At 47.6% G+C, this 22,223-nt stretch overlaps 1 pseudogene; it reads right to left on the bottom strand.

Annotated features, from left to right (window-relative positions):
- Positions 1-17,332: 17,332 nt before the first annotated feature.
- On the bottom strand, positions 17,333-19,620 carry LOC138996191 (prostaglandin E synthase 3-like; annotated as a pseudogene).
- Positions 19,621-22,223: the final 2,603 nt, after the last annotated feature.

Genomic DNA, 22,223 nt, shown 5'->3' on the forward strand with positions numbered 1-22,223 from the left:
CGCTGGCCGCCTGCAGGGGAGGAGGCAGAGTGAGCGGCGGCCGTGCGCCCCGAGGGAGCCCGCGGGGCTCTGCTGAGCCCGGCCCCCTCCTCTCTGAGCTGCTGCCGCATCCCCGGGTGAACGGCATCTATTGGAGCTTCCTCCGCGCAGAGCAGGGCCAGGGGACCAAGGGGCCTCAGAGAATCTGCTTCTAGCAGCTCCCGTATCTGTAAATTGGGTTGAATGTAATACCGGTTTTCACTGACTTCACAAGCCACCTAAAAGGGTCAATGTGCCGGGCCTGCGGGGCTCCGTGGTTGAGCGTCATGTGGAATGAACCGGGAGGTCATGGGTTTGATTCCCCGGTCTGGGCACATGCCCCGGTTGCAGGCTTGATCCCCAGGAGGGGGCGTGCAGGAGGCAGCCAGTCAATGATTCTCTCTCATCATTGCTGTTTCTCTCCCTTCCTTTCTGAAATCAATAAAACAATATTTAAAAAAAGATAAATGTGGGTATAATTTTCTGAACTTCACCCAAAATACAGATGCATTGTGGACCACAGATTGCTATCTGGTTACGTGGAATTAAATCAAGGTCACAGGCAGGAAGAAGGGCCATGAGGCAGAATGCTAAGTCCGTATGCCATGGGCGGCTGGGCCCACACAGAACTATGGAGGTAGGACATGGTCGGCAGCTCTCTTACTTTTGACATGTTGCGCTATATAATGATGGTCTGTTAGAAGGAAACGGGCATTTACTGAGTATCTACTTTGCGATAGACCTTCGATACGATATTTCATTTAATCGGAGGCTGACTGACTGCACTCTCCGTGAGGGTGCGGCCCCACCTGTGTACTCACAGCTGTAGACGCAGCGCCTGCTACAGAGCCCAGCAGAGAGCAGAGCCCCAGAAGGGACTGCCAACAGACTGCAGTCCCGCACAGGAGGGAACGGAGGCACAGGGAGGTCACACAGAGTCTAGGATACACTGAGCAGTGGCGGTTCTGGCTGCCAGATTCCAAGGCGGTCTTTTCCCTGACACCCCGGAAACGCCTGCCTGGGGTCAGAGTGACGCTGTTCTCTGACTCCCGTATCCTTAATTTATGTTTCCTTCCTCCAGGTTGAAACCTGGAGGCCCTTCTCGACAGCTTTACAAACCGAGAACAGTATCTTACAATTGTTATTACTGCTCGGTTAGAGCCGCGGAAGGGGGAGAGTGCTGTGTAAGGAGTCATGTCTAGAGTACAGAAGGCCCGCGAGGATGGCTAGTGTCCCGCAGAATGAAAAGCGCCAGGGTCTGGAACGCGGTGGTTTAAGAGCTAAAAACTGCCCTGTGACAACAGAAAGCCCACCATTAAACATGATAGTCTACGATGCCCTAACGACAGCAGCAACTCATGCACACGGGGTTGAGGGACAGCGGTGGTGAGCACTGGGTCATCCACCCTGGGCCGCCTGGTGTGCAAGCTGTGGCCTCTGCAGGACGATGACGAACCTCCCACTGCATCTCGGACAGACGCTCCTCCCGCGGACACCTCTGGGGCTGCGGCATTTACTCATCGCTGCCCTTACACCGGGCAGGAGCCTCTCTGAGACCTGCTGCTCTGGGCTTCTCCCAGCCTGTCGGCCCCACAGGATCCGCTTGTGCTTCGGGGCTGGCCACCCAGCCCTTGGTTGCCAACACTGACTGCAGGCGTGAGCGACACCCACCTTAGGCTCTCAGGGCACACACATCAGCTATCTGAGGCTTGGTGGGGAGCAGAGGGCTTTGCTCTTCTTCGAGCCCCAGACACCCCCAATTAGGAGAGGCCTCCAGCAGCAGCGTCTTTCCTCCCGGAGGGTGAGAGCAGCTGTGGCTCCCCGGGCATGACTGGCACGGGGAAGAGCTCCTGGGAGGAACGGGGAAGTGAGAGCGAGAGAGGGTTCTCTACTCAGCACCAGCAGTTCAGAATCTCAGGTGCATGGATCTAGTTCTGCTTCTGCTGCGAACGCTCCTCAGAGTTAAACCCAGTGCTTGCCCTGTGAAGCGTGGCAGCCGTTCACATCCTCCTCCAAAAAGACCCCAAAAAAAACAAAACAAAACAGAACAAAACAAATGGGAAACAGCGCAATCAGGTAAGCAGCCCAAGTGTAAATCCTATTGGTGGTAGAGCAAAAATAAATAAATAAATGCATAAATTAATTAAATAAGTAAAACCAGAATTTCTTACCAAATAATGAATCTGAACATTCATGTTAAAACTACAACTGCATTTTGCTCCTATAAGAGCATGTCTGGCATTGATGTACTTTACTAGTAGATCTAGCATTGCTAATGTTTTATCCCCACTGATATATCAACTAGGCTTTGAAATCTTACTTGTATTGCACCATACTAGTCCTGTGGGATTTCTGTGTCTATTTCACTCATGTGCCCACATGAAAGCATGCGGCAAGCACATGCCCTCGGGACTGTAGGTGAACAGTCTTGTTTTCCCCCGTTGGGATCAAAGCTCTGGGAGGGCAGGTACCATGTCTTCATCTTCCGGGAAGATCATGACACAGGACTAAGACCATCACAGAGGGGGAGCTCCACAGACACCAGTGGCGGGACCAACAGTAATGACCTGAAATGCGGAATTCCCAGTCCCTGAGTGCATGTCATATCAGCATCACTTAGCTTCTAGGGAACGCAGTCCCTTTGCTGCAGGGAGCAGTGGGAGAAGGCAAACCAACAGCAAAGGATAATAAATTGATCCCAAAGTTGCTGCTTGGAGACAGTGTTTTGGATTAGATCAAACATGAGCGTTATGACACATGTTCAAGACACATGAAGACCCTCCTGACCACCAACTGGTACTTTCTAAACTCAAGCCAGACAAGCCGCCTCTCCCACACCCCTCCCTGCGATGCTAGGGTTATTCGAGTGTGTTTTTGTTTTTAAAGTCTAGTTACAAGGTAAAAAGGAAGGAGGGGAACTGTAACTTAGGACGGAATCTTTTCAATTCCATGTCGATGAAGCAGGTCCGGTGTGCTGCTAAGGAGGGAAGCCTTTGGAGGGGCCCAGGGCACGTGCCTTAGGGTCCTGGTGTCTGACAGCACAAATTACACGTGAAGGAAGTCAGCAAGCAGCTCCCCTGGAGCCGTGGGGAAGCTGAGTGTTTCTCTTCTCTTCTTCAAAGATGCGATTCTCTGTTTTCTTTTGCTTGTGAACATTTAGTGAACAGATGGAAACGGAACCGTGGAGTTCCGGCTTCCCGCCCCAGGCCATCCGCCAGAGCATCCCGCCAGGGACCTGGTTTTCGGTAACGATGAAAAGAGCACCTCAGGGCTGGGTAGCCCTTATCTAGTTATGAATGACATCCTCTCACATATCGGATTTTAGTCCTCATAACATCCTGTGAACTAGGTCAGTGATTCCCAGACCTGGATTTCACAGACTAGTACAATAACAACAACAAAATGGGGTGACCGGCATAGGCTGCCAACTTCTTATTTTGCCAAGCCAGGACGTAAAAATGAGACACTTATTAAATCACTAACTCTGACTACAGTCTGTTTTCACCATCATTTCATAAAAGGAGAACTTTAATACCACACAACTAGAAATAATATAATTTCAGAACGAAAGACAGGCCTTTAAGTCAAACACATGTAACGAGGTGGAAAGTTTACTAGGCTGTTTGCCACTCCGTTCTCACCTTTCTGTCACAGGCTGCTGAAAAATGCACTGGGACCAGAACTGACAGGTCCACAGACAGATGCTTGAGATCTAGTGAACTAGGCATTAGTAGCTCCCACGACCAGGTAGGGAGACAGACGAGGAGGTAAAAGAAGTCTCCTACGATGGCTCAGCCTGTGAGGGCAGAGGGGGATGTGGGCCATGGTTTTCCAGCGACAAGCTCAGGGCAATTTCCAGTACAGCACAGATTTCTCCTGGCTTTGAAGAGGCAGGCGAACACCTCCATATCCGTATTAACAAGTTCCCCAAAGGATTCGATGGCCACTTACCATGCCGGCTGGTAAGGGACTGTGACTGTGCCTGCATTCATGTTTCTAGAGCATTCTCTTAGCCAGTAGCTCCTGTGAGAGACAACAGAACCTACCCCCAGGCAGAGTTTTACAGTCCTGAGCCAGACCCCTTCCTGTGATCCGTGAAGCACCCCAACATCTAACATGCTGAGCACGAAGCGCCCCCGGCCCCACAGCACTCAGTAGTGATCACTGTCACTGCCATTGCAGAGGCTGAGTGAAAAAGAACAAAACTCTTTCATAAACATCAAAAACACGCCCCTGGATTCCTGGAGGCCTGGTCACTCATTCTGCAAACGGGAAAGACCTTAACCAGTCCAGTTGTAGTTAGATTTTGGACATCTCTGAGCCCCCCTCACCCCCATTCCTACATTCTTTTCCTTTCCACACTTCTGCCAACTCTTCGGCCAATTCCAAGAGGGTTTTCAGAATTGAATTCTCAGTCCAGCCATCCCAACCCAAGACCCCATCTTAGCTGCAAGCTTTTCCCTTTTGGAGAAACCCAGGAATGGCCCTTCGATTAGGCTGGGAAAGAAGTGGGTGGGGATGGGAAGGCTACAAACTAATATCACCCAAAGCAAACTTGCCAGTGAGAGGAGGGTCCCCTGGAGAAATGCGCGCCCTCCTTCTCCCTTGGCGCTCAGCAGCAAAATGGCGACTTCGGCTGCCTTCCTTTGGCGCCTAAAAGCCTACCTCCCGCTTCCCTACCCCACCCCTGTGTGCTGCATGACTGAGCAGATATGACTGGATTGGCCCTGATGGGTAGGTTTTACTGTCTGGCAAGGTTTTAAGCTCCCAGCCAGACAGCTTTTATGAAGGAGGGATGTTTGGAGAACAATAGGAGAGAGAGAAAGGGAGAGCTGTGCTGGGCTCTGAGGGCAGGAGGGTGGGAAAGCTGACATGGGAAAGCTCAGAGGGGCTTCTGTGGCCTCCAAAAGTCTCTTTTAAAAAAAAATACATACAGTGGGGCCTTGACTTACGAGTTTAATTCGTTCCGTGACGGAGCTCGTAACTCAAATTACTCATATGTCAAATCAAAAAGTGAACGAGTGAGACACGTGATTCTGGGCTGATGTTGTGGCCTTCACTGTGACGTTTGCTGCGCCAACTAGCGGTGGGGTATCCGAAGCTGGCTCGTAAGCCCAAATTTTAGCTCGCAACTCAAAGCAAAAAAATCGGCCGAGAGACGGCTCATATCTCGAAAAACTTGTTAGTCGAGACACTCGTAAGTCAAGGCCCCACTGTATTTTCATTGACTTCAGAGAGGAAGGGAGAGGGTGAGAGATAGAAACATCAATGATGAGAGAGAATCACCTATCGGCTGCCTTCTGCACGCTCCACATTGGGAATGGAGCCCGCAACCCGGCCATGTGCCTTGACTAGGAATCGAACAGTGACCTCCTGGTTCATGGGTCGGTGCTCAACCACTGAGCCACACTGGCCTTCCCATCCACCACAGGCTTTTGCTAAGCCTGTGCCTAGCACTGTGCTGGGAACAGAGATGGATAAGGCATGGGCCCATGGTGGTGCCTGGCACGTGGAGTGTGCAGAGCCTCTTGTCCGTGTGCTCAAGGGGAGGGGGACAGTGGGGAGTCTGGTCTCCCAGCCCGAACCCCCTGACCTGGCTTTGCAATGGTCCTCCATCTCATAGGAAACTGAACATGGGAGCGTTCACGCCAGGCCCTGGCCTGAGGTTGCCTCAGCATCAGCACCAGCCCGCTGCCCGACGGTGCCTGAGTGACTGTCTCTGCCTTAGGTTTCTCTTGTGAGAAGTGGGAATCCGTGCCTGCCCCAAGGAGTTTGGAGATTGAAGGTTGTGCGTGACTCTGAGCTCAGGGCGTGGCTGCAGTGAGCACTCGATGGAGAGTCAGTGTTGCCGTCTTGGTGGGAGGAAGGTTTGGATGCTTTTGCAGGAAGTTCCGGGGTTCCTCGCTGCGCCAGCCCAAGGATCAACGCCTGCTTTTCCCTGTTGTGCCACCTGGAGAGGCCCAGGAGGTGCGCGTGGCCCTCTGTCCCTCTCCCTGGCCGATTGGGTTGTGAGCCAGAGATTCTTATTCACAGCCCTTGGCCGAGGTTCAAGGGCTCCCGTGCCCTGAGGGGCAGAGGGCGGGTGGGGGGGGGGGGAAGGGGGCACTTGCACTGGTCAGAGGATTTCCCGCACAGACGCGTCATCAGGCCAGGCCAGGCCGGGCTCTATTGAAAGGAGCAGCTCATGCGTGAGCAGTTGAGCCTATTCTATAGAGCGCTCCCCCCTTCTCCCCCCACCCCCCCACTTCTCCTGCTACAGAGTTATCTTTCCCATCTGCCTAGGCCGGAGGGGACACTCCCCGACCTGTGCTGAGCACACACAACAGGCAGGACCACGCTGGGCTGCGTCTGGCTCCTGGCTGAGCCCCCACCCCTCCCGTCTCCCCGCTGAAAGCCTGGGGCTCTCCCCGCTGTCCCAGCACCTGGAAGAGAGAAGCACAGGCGGCAGAAGCTGGCACTGGCCGGTGGTGAGACTATGGTGCCTGGGGCTGCGCAGAGAGAACATTCCAGAAGCCGGGTAGGGAAAGAGGCTGCTGCAGCCTAAAATCCACGGGGCGGGAGCAGCCACTGAGGTCCAGGTCAGCGGCCTCACATGGTGACTCCCAGGCCGGCGGCATCAGTGGGGAGTCTGATCGCCCTTCCCCGACCCCCTGAACCTGGCTTGGCTCCGGGCCTCCATCTTGTAGGAAACGGAACATGGAAGCGTTAACGCCAGGCTCTGGCCTGAGGTTGCCCCAGCGTCACCTGAGAACTTGTTAGGAACGCAAGCTCTCAAGCCCTACCCAGACCTCCTGGATCAGAAACCCTGGGCACGGGTTCCAGCGAACTGGGGACAGGTCCTCCAGGTGATTCTGACATTTTATTTTATCTTATGTATTTATTTTTTAAAAACATATTTTTAGCCCTGACTGGTTTGGTTCAGTGGATAGAGTGTCGGCCTACGGACTCAAGGGTCCCAGGTTCAATTCTGGTCAAGGGCATGTACCTTGGTTGCAGGCACATATCCAGTAGGGGGTGTGCAGGAGGCAGCTGATCGATGTTTCTCTCTCATCGATGTTTCTAATTCTCTATCCCTCTCCCTTCCTCTCTATAAAAATATCAATAAAATATATTTAAAATAAAAACAAAACAAAACAAAATCATGTTTTTAATTGTTTTTAGAGAGGAAGGAGAGGAAGAGAGATATAGAAACATCAATGATGAGAGAGAATCATTGATCAACTGCCTCCTGCGCACGCCCTACTGGGGATCGGGCCCACAACCCTGATATGTGCCTTGACCGGGAATTGAACCCGGGACCTTACAGTCTGCAGGCTGATGCTCTATCCACTGAGCTAGACCAGCTAGGGTACCTGCTAACATGTTAGAAATGCTGCCAGAGGTGGCCCCAGCTGCTGAACTTTCCTTCCTGGCTCCTGCGCCCAGAACGCTGGGACAGCCCTCCCTCCCCCACAGCCCACTGCACTCCCCCACACTCTGCCACCAAGACCGGCCCTTTACACATATTTTTGGGTCCATTAGAAGCAACAACAACAACCAGCCTGTGGACTCACTGCCCTATTAGCCCATCCTGCATATAGAATAATGTAAACCAGAAGGGGAGAAAGAACTCCTACACACAAGGTGGGGGTGTTGAGATGGAGGGGAGGCACTTCTATTTCCGCTTCATCGAGACTCAGTGAGGTTAAGTAACTTGCTCCCAGGCAAAAACGGACAGGGTCCGGGCAGACTGGGACCAGCTTTGCTGGGCTCCAAAGCCCATGTTTGCTCTGGCCGCCCACGTTGTCTCCTTTAATTATGAGAGTCACTGCCACGCGCTGGGCTGTCAGAGCTCGGGGCCTCTGGCCTGTGTGCTCATCAGTTAACATTTGGGGTGTTAAAGTTTTTCTGGTTCTGAAATACCAACACAGCTGCAAATATTTTCTAAGTAGGCTAATTTGCTTTGCACATATCCATGTGTAACTTTTAAATGACAAATGTACGGCATGAATACTTGCACAATGAAAAAAAATCAAGCAATATAGGAGCTCGTAGGATAAAAAGTAACAACTTCTCCTTACACACTTCTTTCTATTTATCATCACTGTAACTATGCTTAGCAGTTTGGCGTGTGTCCTCCCGGACCCTTTTTCTATGCAAATATGCATATAAATATAAACGAGATTAATGTATTCTACATTACTGTGTGACTTGCTTTTCTCACTTACTATATCTTGGTGATCTTTGCAATACATACGGATCAACCTCAACCTTTTAATGTCTGCAACAGTATCCCATAACAAGGACATCTTACAAATTTGTTCAATCTGTTTTCTTTTGAAGGACATTTAGGTTGCTTTGGATTGTTCAAAAGATAGGTAAAATATAAAAGTTGGTAGGGTCTACCAATTACTCTAAAAAACTGTTCCAGACTTTACTCTTGATAAAGCTTGTGAGAGGGCACTTTAAGATATACTAGAGGCCCGATGCACAAAATTTTTGCAAGAGAAGGCCTTCTTTCCTCTGGCTGCCAGCACCGGCTTCCCTCTGGCACCCGGGACCCGGGCTTCCCTCACAGCCCCAGCTCCCAGAAGGTCGTCCGGAAGGACATCTGCTCTAATTAGCATATCACTCTTCTATTATTATAGATTCTTACCATCACTGCCTGTTGTCCATCTTTATGGGTTTTTGACAATGGAATGGACAGAAAATATTGTTACAATTTAACTTTTTAATTTAATTTATTGGGGTGACATTGGTTAATGAAATTATATAGGCTTCAGGTGTACAATTCCTTAATACATCGTCTTTATATTGTATTGTGTGTTCACTACCTCAAGTCAAGTCTCCTTCCACCACCATTTATCCTCCCTTTACCCTCTTCTACAACCCCTACCCCCTTTCACTCTGGTAATCAAAATACTGTTGTCTATGAGGTTTTTAAAAAAAATTTCTTAATTGTGTTATTTTAATTTGCATTTTCCCCTATTACTAGAGAGATGAAATGATTCTCATATGTTTACTAGCCATCTGCTTTCTTTTTCTCATATTCTTTGCTCATTTTTGATGGGTTGTTTTATCCGTATTGATTTATAAGCTCTTTTTAAGTAGACTATAGCTATTATTCCTCTGTCACATGTTATAAAAATGTTCAAACTATCACTTGTAACTTTGCTTTTAGTATGTTTCACTGTACAGAATATTTATATTTTTATCTAATCAAATCTGCCATTAAAAATTTATGGTTTCTTTGTTTTGTGCCTGGCATAAAAAGGTCTTTATGTTTTGTTAAAATTCAGGAAACCAGTTAGAAAAAAAAAATTGCCAGAGTAGAATCTGTTTCAATTTAGCATTTAAGCCTAAATTCTTGAAAACCTGAGTTGTCAGAGCAATATGAGTTCTGCCTGGTCTCCTCCTAGTTTTTAGCCTCTTTTTTCCTACAGATCTTTTAATTTTAATATTAAAGGAATTCTATATATTTTATTCCTCAATTGATGCCTTTGGCAACAGATTTCAGCATCATCACCATTTTCAAGGGTCTATTCTGTTGGCCATTCCTGGGAGCATCTGTGTTCTTTTGCTTGCTGGAGGCTGTTTTGTTTTGCCTCCTTATGGTTCCAGATGCCTAACTTGTACTTATATTCAGATATTATGTGTGGGTGGAGGAAGAGAGACCAAAAAGGTTATTCTTTTTTGCTCTACAAGCATTTTTTCCTACCCTTTTATGGGGAGGGGATCTTTTCTTTTTTCTTTTTCTTACCGACAAAAAAAAAAAAAAAAAAAAAGATAGCTTGTGGTCTGGGCCAGTTGCCCTGAATTCCAAAAAAGCCCCTTTCTTTATCTTTTACCACTTGGTGGTTTATTTTTTTTTAACCTAAAGAAGGGGTTTAAATTTGACCACATTCATCATTCAGAACATGGTTCTGGCAGCAGGAAACCTTCATTGTCCATGGCTTACGCCAGCTGGTGTCTCAGTCACCAAGCCTTCAGGTTCTCCACCTGCGAAGTAGGGACGCGCCAATCGCATGTAAATCATCTAACGCTGGGTCCTTGTCCGAAGGAGACTCAGAACAAGTACTGTTTCCTGCCCATCACCAGCTTCCTGACCTGTAACAAGGCCAGACAACGAGTCATCCCTCGCTGAGTTGTTTTGAGGCTGAAATAAGAGAATACAGAATTTTACAAATAAATGTGACCCAGGTTATTCCCAAGCAGCAGCTTGGCTCCTTTTGGGGTCATGCAGCCTTTGTACCACTAGATGGCGCCATCAGCACAGACAGCTGGCGTGGATGGGTCCCTCTGAAATCCAAGTGGGGGAAGGCCATCCCCACTTCATTTTCTTTCCTCTGAATACAATAAGTAGCAGCGATGCTCACAGATGCAACAACGAAGCTTTCATTTTTGCTGAAAATCCCTTGTCACTATCAGAGCGTTTCTTAGGCAGTAGAATTGCCCCGAAGAATGGTGGGAAGTGGGGTCTGGAGCTGGAGCTGTCTTTCTGCAACGGAAACTTGACCACACCCTCCCCAGACTTAAAACCCTTCTGCAGCTTGCCACTGCATCAGAGATAGGGGTCAATGTTTTTATTTCAAGTTCAACTTACTCTGGAATTGCGCATATGACACAAGTCACTGAGGTCGAGAGGGTAGGCCCCTGTCCAGCCGCTCAGGCCCCACAGCGGACCCCAGTGAATCAGGCTCCAGGACCGCTGTAGGGTGAACCCTGGAGCCTTCGACATTGCACGCAGGGCCCTCTGCGGCCTGAAGCTCGCCGTTACCCCAGCCCACCTCTGGCCACTCAGAGCTTCGAGCTGCACCCTCGGCTTCTACAGCCTGCGGAGCTCCCCACACGCATTGCCCTGAGCTTGCCCCCATGCCTGTGCCCATGCAGTTCCTTCCACTTTGATCCTCCCTCCCCGAACTCTAAGAAGTCATCCGTTAAATCTCATCTTAGGCTATACTTTCCCCAGGAATTGTTCTCAGACCCTAGAGAGGAAAGGCAGGGGTGGGGAGTGGGTGGAAGGGAGGGGGGGGGGGGGGGAGAGAAAGAGAGAGAGAGAAAGAGAGAGAGAGAAAGAAATGTCAATGTGGCAGAGAAACATCGATTGGTTGCCTCCCATATGCGCCCCAACCAAGGCATCAAACCTGCAACCTGTCTATGTGCCCTGACTGGGAATGGGACCTGACACCGTTTGGTGTATGCGATGATGCTCCGACCATGTGAGCTACCCTGGCCGGGGCTCGGTTTTTTAAATGAGTCATTTATGTGTCTGTTCCTCCACGAATCTCTGCGCTTTCTGAGTACAGGAAGTGTGTCATACTCGTATCTATTTTAGGAAGGCCGTGCAGATGAAAGATCTCAATGGCCTTTTGGTAAATGAATAAATGAATGAGTGATGAACAGAGGGAGGGACGTTCCGGGTGGGTGAGATGGCCAGAGCTGGAGATACAGAAGCGGCAAAGGGACATAGGGCTTCAGAGAACGGGTGGTTTGAATCTGGGAGCGAGGGAGTCCTTCTCAGGCCCCAGGCTGAGCGCTCCCCGGAGACCAGGATACGCCCTCTCCGCTCAGTGGCCCAGGGGCAGGCCTCCCAGAGGGTCAGCAGGGGGAGGGGCATTATACTTCCTTCGCCCGCTGGCAGCTGTGAGAGAGACCCCGCAATGGCTACTTCTAAGAAACCTTTTGACTGTGACGTCGGGGGCCTGGGATTGAGGGTCTAGAGCTGCTCAGGTGCATCTAAAACAAGGACACATACAACCTCATACTTTCCGTTGTTCTTCCTCTTCTGGGACAGGAAGATGCCTGAGAGCGTCCGCTGCGTTTTCCTGAGGAGGGTCGGAGAGGGACCCCTGCGTTTAAGGGAGGTGGCCTTTCCCAGATGGGCAGACACGGGAGCAGCCCCCCTCGTTCTAGGAGGGAAGAGCTGCAGGAGAAGGGGCAGGGGAGTGGGAAGTGCGCCTGGTTCATTGGGATTTCAGACACAGGGAACGGTCCTGAGCCAGCGCGATGTGTGGGAACCATGAGAGCCGACCCCAACTCCATCATCCTCAGCTCCGGCCCTGCAGGGCACACGGCCTCCAAACCCCGCGGGAGATGTGCTTTCCCCCCAAATGTCAATGGGATTGCCGCCCTCCCTGCCCAGGCACTTCCTAAGCAGCGGGCTCCTTCTGCCAAGACGATCCAGGTCTGACCATCGAGGTAGCCTTTCCCGTGAGAATGGCACCACAGCTCCAGTCACCTGGCCCCCGAGCGGGAGTCCTTCCTTGCAAACTCCTGTGAATTTATAAAGAACCGAAAAAAGTTTACTAGTCGCTTGAAGGTCTGTGGGGAACTGATATAGGGTTAAGCCTCGGACTGACCTGTGGGCAAAGTCATAAACAATTCCCAGCTTAGAGGGCACAGTCCTCTTAGCATAATTAGGCTTGACCTTGTATAAAGCTCCCTAGATCTTACTCGGGAAGTTAATGGGCTGAGGGAAGTGCAACAAGAACAAAAACAAGTGAAACTTACAACAGTGTAACTTACTGTGTGACTATGGAAACCACTACCTTGTTTACCTCTCACTATAAAATAAAGGCTCAGCTTGCCTTGGGATCTTACTCTGTGGCCTCAGCCAGGCACAAGCTAGAGAGTTCTGAACGCTGTCTCCGTGTAAAACATTCTTCGCCGACTCCGTCCACACCTTTGGGAACCCCTGGACCACTGGGGCTGGACCCCAGCAAAGGTCCTTGGCCAATTCCTTACTGTCCCACCCTCCAGGGTGACCCTGGGAAGAGGCTGCCCGGCTCCTGAAGACTTGCCACCGGGGGGCGCTGTGCTCCCCAGGCCCCATGGCTACTGAGGGGCCTGGGCTTTCCTTTAACTTTGGTGTTTCTGATGGGACTTGCCAAGGCCAGGCCCTGGCGACAGCAGGCCCCTCTTCTCGGACAGTTCAGCAAGATGGGGTGACAGTCAGATCACACTCCCGTTGGCAGGAAGGGCCCTGGACATGTCAAAGGGGGGTGCGGGGGGGGGGGGGCGGTGTGTGGGAGATGCAGAGGGGAAAATTTCTAAACCTCTGACCTTTCCACGAGTACAGGGCTTCAGCTGTGCCCCTGAGATCCACTGAGGTGCGTTCGCTGCTCCCCAAACTGTGTAGAAAGGACTTCCTGGTAATAAGCCCCATTTTACCTCACACCCGAGAGCTTTCGAAAGACACAGAAGAGTGCTGGGAAAACAGACATGGGAATTCTACCCGTGGGCAGGCACAGCTCATGGTGTTGAGAGTGGAGGTGGGAATTCTACCCGTGGGCAGGCACAGCTCATGGTGTTGAGAGTGGAGGTGGGAATTCTACCCGTGGGCAGGCACAGCTCACGTGCCTCCCTCTCTCACCTTCCATGGGAACCTCCCCAGAGGGCAGAGGAGGCTCCGCCTGCAACTGGGAGAGAAACCACTGGAATTTTTTTAAAAAAACTGCTTCTTATTTCATTTGCCTTCTGAGCGGGTCCCCAGGCATCCACACGATGCCTCTCCAGGCAGCCTGGCACGGATGCCATAAAATGCAGCTGAAATCCGTATCTATGGAAACAGGCTGGCTCCTCTTGCCGCTGTCGCTCCTGCTTCTTGGGTTGGCTGGGATGGGTCTGGACGCTGGGCTCTACGCTGATGTGATGTCGTGGCTGCTGCAGCCGTGCCCTCACCACCCTTCCATGTCCACTCTCCTCTTAATAGAGGCAGAGGAGGCGCCGGGAGGAGGGCGACCCGGGGGTGGTGTCAGAGCCTCAGATGCTCCCAGAAAGAATACTGTCCATCTGCCCAGGGCTCCAGGGAGAGCAGACGGCACAGGCCCGGGGACAGCGCTGACCTGGGCACCCGGAGCTCGGTGCCCCCATCCTGGCTTCTGAGCTCGAGGCCCAGAAGTGTAACCCAGTCAACACAATCCCTTCCCTGCCTCCCCCACCTGCCCGGGCTTGGCTGGGATGCTCTTGGCATTTCTATTCTTTGCCTGAAAAGGTAACTCCTGATTCATTAGGGCAGTGGTTCTCAACCTTGGCTGCACATTAGAATCACCTGGGAATCCTTTTAAAATCCTGATTTCTGGGCCTCATCCTCCGGAAATTCTGTTTCTTTGTTATGGGGCGGGGCCACAACATTAGTAACAAAAAAACAGGATTCCCGGAGGATGAGGCCCAGAAATCAGGAATTTTAAAAAGATTCCCAGGTGATTCTAATGGGCAGCCAGGGTTCAGAACCACTGCCTTAGGGGAATGTATGTGATGGTGTTTGATTTGAGAAGTTTTTATTTATTTGTTTATTTGGCTGTAAGACAAATGAGAGTCGGTCTGCTTCGACGTGGCAGAATGGACCAAAATGGAAACAAGGTCATCAGAGCTCCTTTCTCCCCCAGCCCAGACCTGCTGCCCTACCAAACCCAGTGCTCTTGCAGGGGTAGGGCAGGGGGAGCGGGGTGGTGTTTGGAGACCTCATCACCCTGACAAAGCGTGAGTCGCTGAACAGTTGAGTTTCTAGGGAAGTCGGTTCCACTCCCACCGTGTACCTCCCCAAGGGGGAGTCCAGGAAGCTTCCAGAACCCTGGAGACTGGCCTTGCATCACTAGGGGGCGGTGCTGTCCCTCTTTGGCTCCACGCCCGGTTTTAGGAAATCTTCAGAGACTGTGGGCAAGGAAAGAGGCCAATTCCAGATCAGCAACAGTCCAGGGAACGCTTTGAATCAGACGGAATAGACGGGCCTGGTCTAAATGGTAGGCGCTGACAGGATAGGAAATGCCAAGGGGAGAGACCTGGGTCTGAATTTGGGGGACTGTTGGTTGTATGACCGCATTTCCTGGGGGGGCCTTTCGGTGCCCTCCCTCTTACCGTTCAATGATTGTTACACGATGGCGCTGGAGGCCTCGGAGGGTGTCCCCCATTCTCCTCTTTTTTTCTATGCACTACCCTCTTTCATCCCTTAAATAATGATCCTGTCCCTCATGCGCCCCGACTGCCAAACCCGAGTCTCAAGATCCTCTCTCTCTCCCTCCCTCTCCCTTCTCCTGGGTCTGCCTGTCTCTTCTGGTCCCGCCCAATTACACTGATTGTACCAGGGCAACATGTGATCATGAAAGGGCAGAAGTAAACTGCAGAGAATGTGGGTTCCACGATGGCACAGCAGAGGGTCACCTTCAGCAGATTGCAGACCCTGCCCTCGGAGAGACAGACACATCTGGGGCCATTTTGGTTAAGTGGCCGAGAGGCACCCTGAGAGTCAGGCTGAGGCTGTGTGCACTTACTCACCCGTTTGCTAGAGGAAGCCTGCTGCTGGAGGCAGGCTGGGTGCAGCTCCCGGGGCCATGGAAGCTGGTTGTGAGGAGGCCTCCTCTGCTGTGAGCTGCCCACCCTTGAGCTTGCCCTTCAAAGGCCTGCTAGCTGATCAAAAGGTACAGCCTGCATTCCCACTCATCCTCCCCTTGGCCTGTCTACACACCCATGCGAGTGGAGGCTCCAAGGAATTTCTCTCCTCACCAGATCCAGTAAGCACACTTCCCCGTCCTTCTAGCAGCGGTTCTCAACCTGTGGGTCGCGACCCCTTTGGCGGTCGAACGACCCTTTCACAGGGGTCGCCTAAGACCATCCTGCGTATCAGATATTTACATTACAATTCATAACAGTAGCAACATGACAGTTATGAAGTAGCAACGAAAATAATTTTATGGTTGGGTCACCACATGAGGAACTGTATTTAAAGGGCCAGAAGGTTGGAACCACTGTTCTAAAGGATAAGGGTTTCTTGCATGGAAGCCTCAGGAGTTAGTGTTTATTGCTGGCTTTCTCCATGTGCCTTAGTATGTTCTTTGCTCTCAGACTCCATAATCAGACAGGCTGGCTCTGAACCTACTGCTCACTAATATTTGGCAAGTTAACCCTTTAAAAATTATTATTATTTTATTGTTGAGAGTATTACAGATGTCCCCCATTTCTTCCTCTTTGCCCCCCTCCACCCGTCTCCAGGCCTTCACCACACTATTGCCTGTGTCCATAGTTATTTGGTTAATCTCTCTCACCCCAGTACCCGTTCCTCCCTCTGAGGTTCTGCAGTCTGTTCTATGTCTCTGTATCTATTTGTTCATCAGTTTATTTTGTTCATTAGATTCTACATATAATTAAGGTCATGTGATAGTTGTCTTTCTCTGATGGTATTATTTCGCTTAGCACAATGCTCTCCAGGTCCCTTCATGCTGTCTCAAAGGGTAAGAGATCCTGCTTTTTTTACAGCTGCATAGTATTCCATTGTGCAATGTACTACAGTTTTTTTTTTAAGTCTTCCAGCAGTTTATTAGAAAGAATGTAGACATTAAAAAAAAATCCCCACTGTCAAGAACATAAATTGAGGTTTTCAGCCTTGGTACAAGCTGGATCAAAAAAAAAAAAAAAAAGAAAGAAAGAAATAAAAAACCCAATAGTGTATTAATAACATTTTTTCGCTCATTTGCCATCCTGACAGTGCAAATACAAATTTGGTCTAAATGTACAGACTGTAAAGCAACAATGTACAGCCTTTCTTTGTCCTCCGTGCTAAGAGATGTAAAAGTTTAAGGGTCAAACAATGCCAAAGGTACAGGCTTCAAAAACCATCTAAGTTAGGGCATTCACTAGTTTTAGCTAAGACACATTTGGAACACTGACAAGTGATCACTTATGTACAATAATGTGAAGTGAATTTTTGAAAAATAAGACTTTAGTGGAACAATCCTGAAGAATATACCAGAGGAACAACAGGTTACCAGTTTAAAGTATCAATCAATGTGTTTCAGCCAGGTTGAGTCCGTGTTCTAAAATCTAAAACTTAGTTTTCTATAATAATAAAAGCATAATATGCTAATTAGACCAGGCAGCTGAACGACCTTCTGGATGTCCTTCCAGACGACCTTTTGGACGAAGCCGGGGCTGCGAGGGCCGAAGCCCTTGTACGAATTTTGTGCATCGGGCCTCTAGTCTTTCCATAATCCAAGAGCTTCCTATCATGTCAGTATCTATGTTATGAAGTAAAGGAGACTTAGGTGAAATGTTTTTATTTATCACAACTGCTGTGTCAACTGCCTAGGACCTCAACAGCGTCATGGAAGTCTGGGAAATGTTAATGCATAAGGTTATTGCCTTAGCTGACTTAAAATTGCTCCATACAATGGTACATATCACCTGCAGTGAAGCCTTTAAGAAAATAAACAGGATGAAACATGGGTTAAAGGAGGCAAATGCAGCATCTGCCTCTAGAGCTATCAACTTAGGGGTTCTCTCAATGATGAAATCTTGCAGAGGAGTTATTTTTCTTTCTCAAAATCCAGGAGGACAACATTCCTTATTCCAGATCTGGCATTTTTTTCATCATCACTGTCTTGTGAATCATCATCTGCTCCATCTACTTCTGGTAAATCTACATCCTCATCACCACCCATGTTGTTCATCATCTCAGAGAAACGATCAAAATTAGACATGTCTTCATCTGAATCATCTTCCCAGTCTTTCCAATTATTGAAGTCCACACTAAGCCAATTAAGCTTTGCCCTTTCTTTTGTTAATCTTGGCCATGACTGGCCAGATTCTCCTTTAGGTAAATAACATAAAATTGATCTGTCCGTTCTTTAATGCTTGGAACCATTGGATCAATACAGTGGAAAAAGATCAATTTCATGTAAATATTTAAAAATTATCACTTCCTCCAAGACAACTGAATGTAAGTTTGGATTTTTCAAAATTTATATGAACATCTTTACTGTCTTCAACACAAAATTCAACAAAGACACAGTCCCTTCGATCGTACCACTTTGCAGAAGCAGCTGCCTCGCCGTTTTTCAGAAGGTTGAAAACAGGTCCAGGGGCTGCAGAAATTTCACGTCTTTGGCTGAGGAGGAACGTTTGCCATTGGCGTCTGGTGGTCGCCTCTGCTTTGAGAGATTCTGTACCACAGTTTTTTATCCACTTGTCTGCTGATGGGCACTTGGGCTGCTTCCAGATCTTAGCTATTGTAAATGATGCTACCATGAACATAGGGGTACATCTCTTCTTTTGAATTAGTGTTCCGGGTTTCTTCAAATAAATTTTCAGAAGTGGAATCACTGGGTCATAGGCAGCTTCATTTGAAATTTTTTGAAGTAGCTCCATATTGCTTTCCACTGAGGTTGCATCAATCTGCATTCCTACCAACAGTGTACAAGGGCTCCCTTTTCTCCACATCCTCGCCAAAACTTGTTTGTATATTTATTGATGATAGCCATTCTGACAGGTGTGAGGTGATATCTCATTGGGTTTTTAATTTAATCTGATGATTAGTGACATTGATCATGTTTACTGTCCATCTATATGTCCTCTTTGGAGAAGTGTTCCACGGATTTTGGGTTGTTGTGTTCTCATTTTCATTTCTTTCGAGGTATTTTTTTTTTATTTCTTCCTTTATCTCATTGTTAACCCATTCATTGTTTAATAACATGTTATTTAGCATCCATGTCTTTATGTGTTTTTCAGTTTTCTTCTTGTGATTGATTTCAAGTTTCATGGTGCTATGTTCAGAGAAGATGCTTGATATAGCTTCAACCTTCTTAATTTATTGGGGCCTGTTTTATGTCCTAAAATGTGGTCTATCCTAGAAAATATTCCATGTGCCCTTGTAATGAATGTATACTCTGCTGCACTGGGGTGAAGTGCTCTGAAGATACCAATTAAATCCATCTGATCTAATGTGTGATTTAAGGCCACCATATCTGTGTTAATTTTCTGTCTGGATGGTCTATCCATTGATGTTCATGTGGTGTTACAGTTCCCTACTCTAACTGCATTACTGTCAATCTATCCTTTTATACCCATCAAGATTTGCTTTACATTTTTCATGCTCTTACGTTGGGTGCATAAATGTTTACAAGGGTTATATCCTTTTTTTGGATTGATCCCTTTTTCATTATGTAGTGTCCTTCTTTGTCTCTTACTATAGCCTTGGTTTTAAAGTCAGATATAAATATGGTTCCCCAGCTTTTTCTTCCTTTTCATTTGCATGAAATATCTTTTTTTCCATCCCTTTATGTTTATTCTGTGTGTGTCTTTCATTCTGAGGTGGGTCTCTTGAAGACAGATTATACATGGGTCTTGTTTTCTTATCCATTCAGCTGCCCTATATCTTTTGATTGGAGCGATTTACATTCAGCCCAGCTGGCATGGCTCAGTGGTTGAGCGTCAACCTATGAACCAGGAGTGTCAATTCCTGGTCAAGACATATAGAGTGCTAAATATGTGTCTAATAAAGAGTTGGCTTTCCCAAAGGGTTAAAATATGAGAGACCTTTGAAAACTGTGTAGTGCTAACTAAAAGATGAAGTAATCCCCTACTCCAGTGATGGTGAACCTATGACAAGCGTGTCAGAGGTGAAAAGCGAACTCATTTTTTTTGGTGATTTTTCTTTGTTAAATGGCATTTAAATATATAAAATAAATATAAAAAATATAAGTCTTTGTTTTACTATGGTTGCAAATATAAAAAAATTTCTATATGTGACACGGCACCAGAGTTAAGTTAGGGTTTTTCAAAATGCTGACATGCCGAGCTCAAAAGGTTTGCCATCACTGCCCTACTCCAGACTAACTCATTGTCTGGATTCATGGTTAGTCTCTGGATGGGCACAGATTGCTTCTGCCTAAAGCCCAGGCCATTGTTTCTGCTGGAACTTTCTCCCTAAAGGAGGCCAACTTCCTTCTTTAAACTCTACATGATGAATGAGTGGAAATAGGCCGAGAAATGGTTCTGTCAGTTACTGGAGCGAGATATTGGTTTAGCTCCATGAATCCATCATCCATTTTGGTTGGAAATCTGACAAAACATAAGAAAGCACGGCAACTTCTTGATCAAAATGCTAAGCAGAAAGGTCTGCTACTGTCTGTCACTCACGCAATCAGGGCCGACACAATGTAGTTCTCATTAACCAATTATATCCTAAGAGTTAAACACGTGTGGGTGTGAGCATCAATGTTATTAACATTGAGTGGTGTTTTTTTCAAGTAAAGTTAGCACTTACTAAATGCACATTATGTGACTTCCACCTTTACATACATCATTTCATTTGCTCATCATGTAAGTCCTAGAAAGTAGCACGTTTATTCCCATTTTAAAGGGGAATAGAAGTTAAATATATTAATTTACTTGTCCACGGTCACAGTGCTAAGAAGTTACAGAATCGGGATTTATATCCAGGCCCCTGAACGTGAGAGCTTGTGTTTTTTCCATTATGTGGTACTGGTTCTTTGGAGAACGCAGAGGTAGAGATAACAGCTGGAGTCCAAGGTTCTGGTAACATTAGTTTTTTTCTCTTGGTAAAGAAACAAGGAGGGGAGAGGAGGAAAGAGTTTACAACTGAGCTCTAAGCTGGGATTAGTGGGAGTGGACCTTGCACCATTTTAACTGCAGCATGTTTTACTGGGTGGGAACGAAAGGTAGGAAATAAAATGTCTGCTTTGAGATGGGGGTGGAAGGTCCTGTACTTTCACCCACCCATTCAAGCGAGAGATAAAATATAATCAGTCTGGAGAGGGCATGGATAAAGGAAACTGAGACACATAACTGGCAAACACAAAAGAGATAAAGGGGCCAAGACCCAGAGGATCACAAAAAAGGGGACACAGCGCTCATTGCCAAGATGGAGTTATTTCTGGTCAGAAAGAGACCAAAGTTCTTCCCTGGCCCTTCTTCCTTCGTCTTGGAAATGGGAAGCTCTGGGGTCACTCATGCTCACTCCACTCCCTTCATGACTCCCTGTGTCCTTAGATCCATCCTTTTAAGGAAGGAGGCCCTAGCTGATATGTCTCATGGTTTATGCATAACCCAGTTCGTTTCATGTTTTGTGGTGTACATTTTTGCTTGTAAGTTGCATTTTTGAAACCCCCATTGTAACTATTTCTGGGGATGGGAGATTCCTTTATAACCAGACCAGCTGGCTGCTCTCTGGCTGCCTGCTAAAGTAGATCGGAAGACGAGGCAGTAGAAGGCCTGTGCAGAGAGGGCAAAGGAAGAACATTGAGAAGATTCGTGTCTGGGGATTTTTAGTCTCCAATCCTCCTTCATCTCATTCTGTCCCTAAGCAAGCAACCTTGGACAGCCTTCTCCGAGTCTTCTCCAGCTGCCTTATAAAATGTTAAACTTCCAATGGTATGATTTCGCACATTCCCATTACTTCTATTCTTAGAAATAAAAAAAAGCTATGGTACCAAAGGGATCTTTTTTTCTCCCTTATGTTCATTTTAAGTTTAATGGTTTTCATAACTCTTTAAACTGGTCTTTTCCTCCCACTAGCATAGTGAAATAAAGTTTGTGTTTATAGTTGCTTAGAAGTTAATTAGATATGTTTAAGAATGGACTTAATGTAGCAAACTTTAACTTAACAACTGAAATAGCCACCACAATAATGATGACACTGAGTATAATCAATGAACTAATTAATCTAGCTTAATTATTCATAGGAACACTTCTGGTTGGTAGAATTTCCAGGCAAGAGCATGATTCTAGAAATTCCTGGTTAGTAGCACCCTTTGTTGACCCAGTTCAAGTAGATGAGTCCAGGAGAAATGGTGGATGCTGGGTTTCCATCTCTGCTCCCAAAGGCAAATTTGTTACTATTTCCCTAATTTCTTCCCATCCTGCCTTTCACATTTCCTCTCTTCCCCTCCCGCCCCTCCCCACCACTCCAAATAAGGCATTTAGACTGCTCCATTTGAGAATGGGGTTGGATGGAGGACAGGAGCCAATCACCAATTGTCTTAATTCTAATTAATTGTCATTACAGGAGTTTTATTAAATAGGTGCTCAAAAAGTGTTTGTTGAATGAATAACTAATTTGTCTCAAGAAGGGAAGAAGCCCTGGCTGATGTGGCTCAGTTGGTTGAGTGTCATTCCATACACCAAGAGGTCACTGGTTCAATTCTCAGGCAGGTTACATGCCCGGGTTGGAAGCTCAATCCCCAATAGGGGACATGCAGAAGGTAGATGATCAATGTTTTTCTCTCACATCCATGTTTCTTTCTCCCTCTCTCTCTCCCTCTCCCTTCCTCTCTAAAAGAATCAATAAAAACATATTAAAAATAATATACAGTGGAGTAAAGACATTCTATTCAATAAATGGTGTTGGGAAAATTGAGCAGATACATGCAAAAAAAAAAAAAAAAAAAAAAAGAAACCACCTCCTTACACCATATAAAAGAATAAACTCAAAATGG

Source organism: Myotis yumanensis, unplaced genomic scaffold (assembly GCF_028538775.1).
Source record: "Myotis yumanensis isolate MYYU_CA2020_CCGP unplaced genomic scaffold, mMyoYum1.0.hap1 SCAF_17, whole genome shotgun sequence".
NCBI classification, from domain to species: Eukaryota; Metazoa; Chordata; class Mammalia; order Chiroptera; family Vespertilionidae; genus Myotis; species Myotis yumanensis.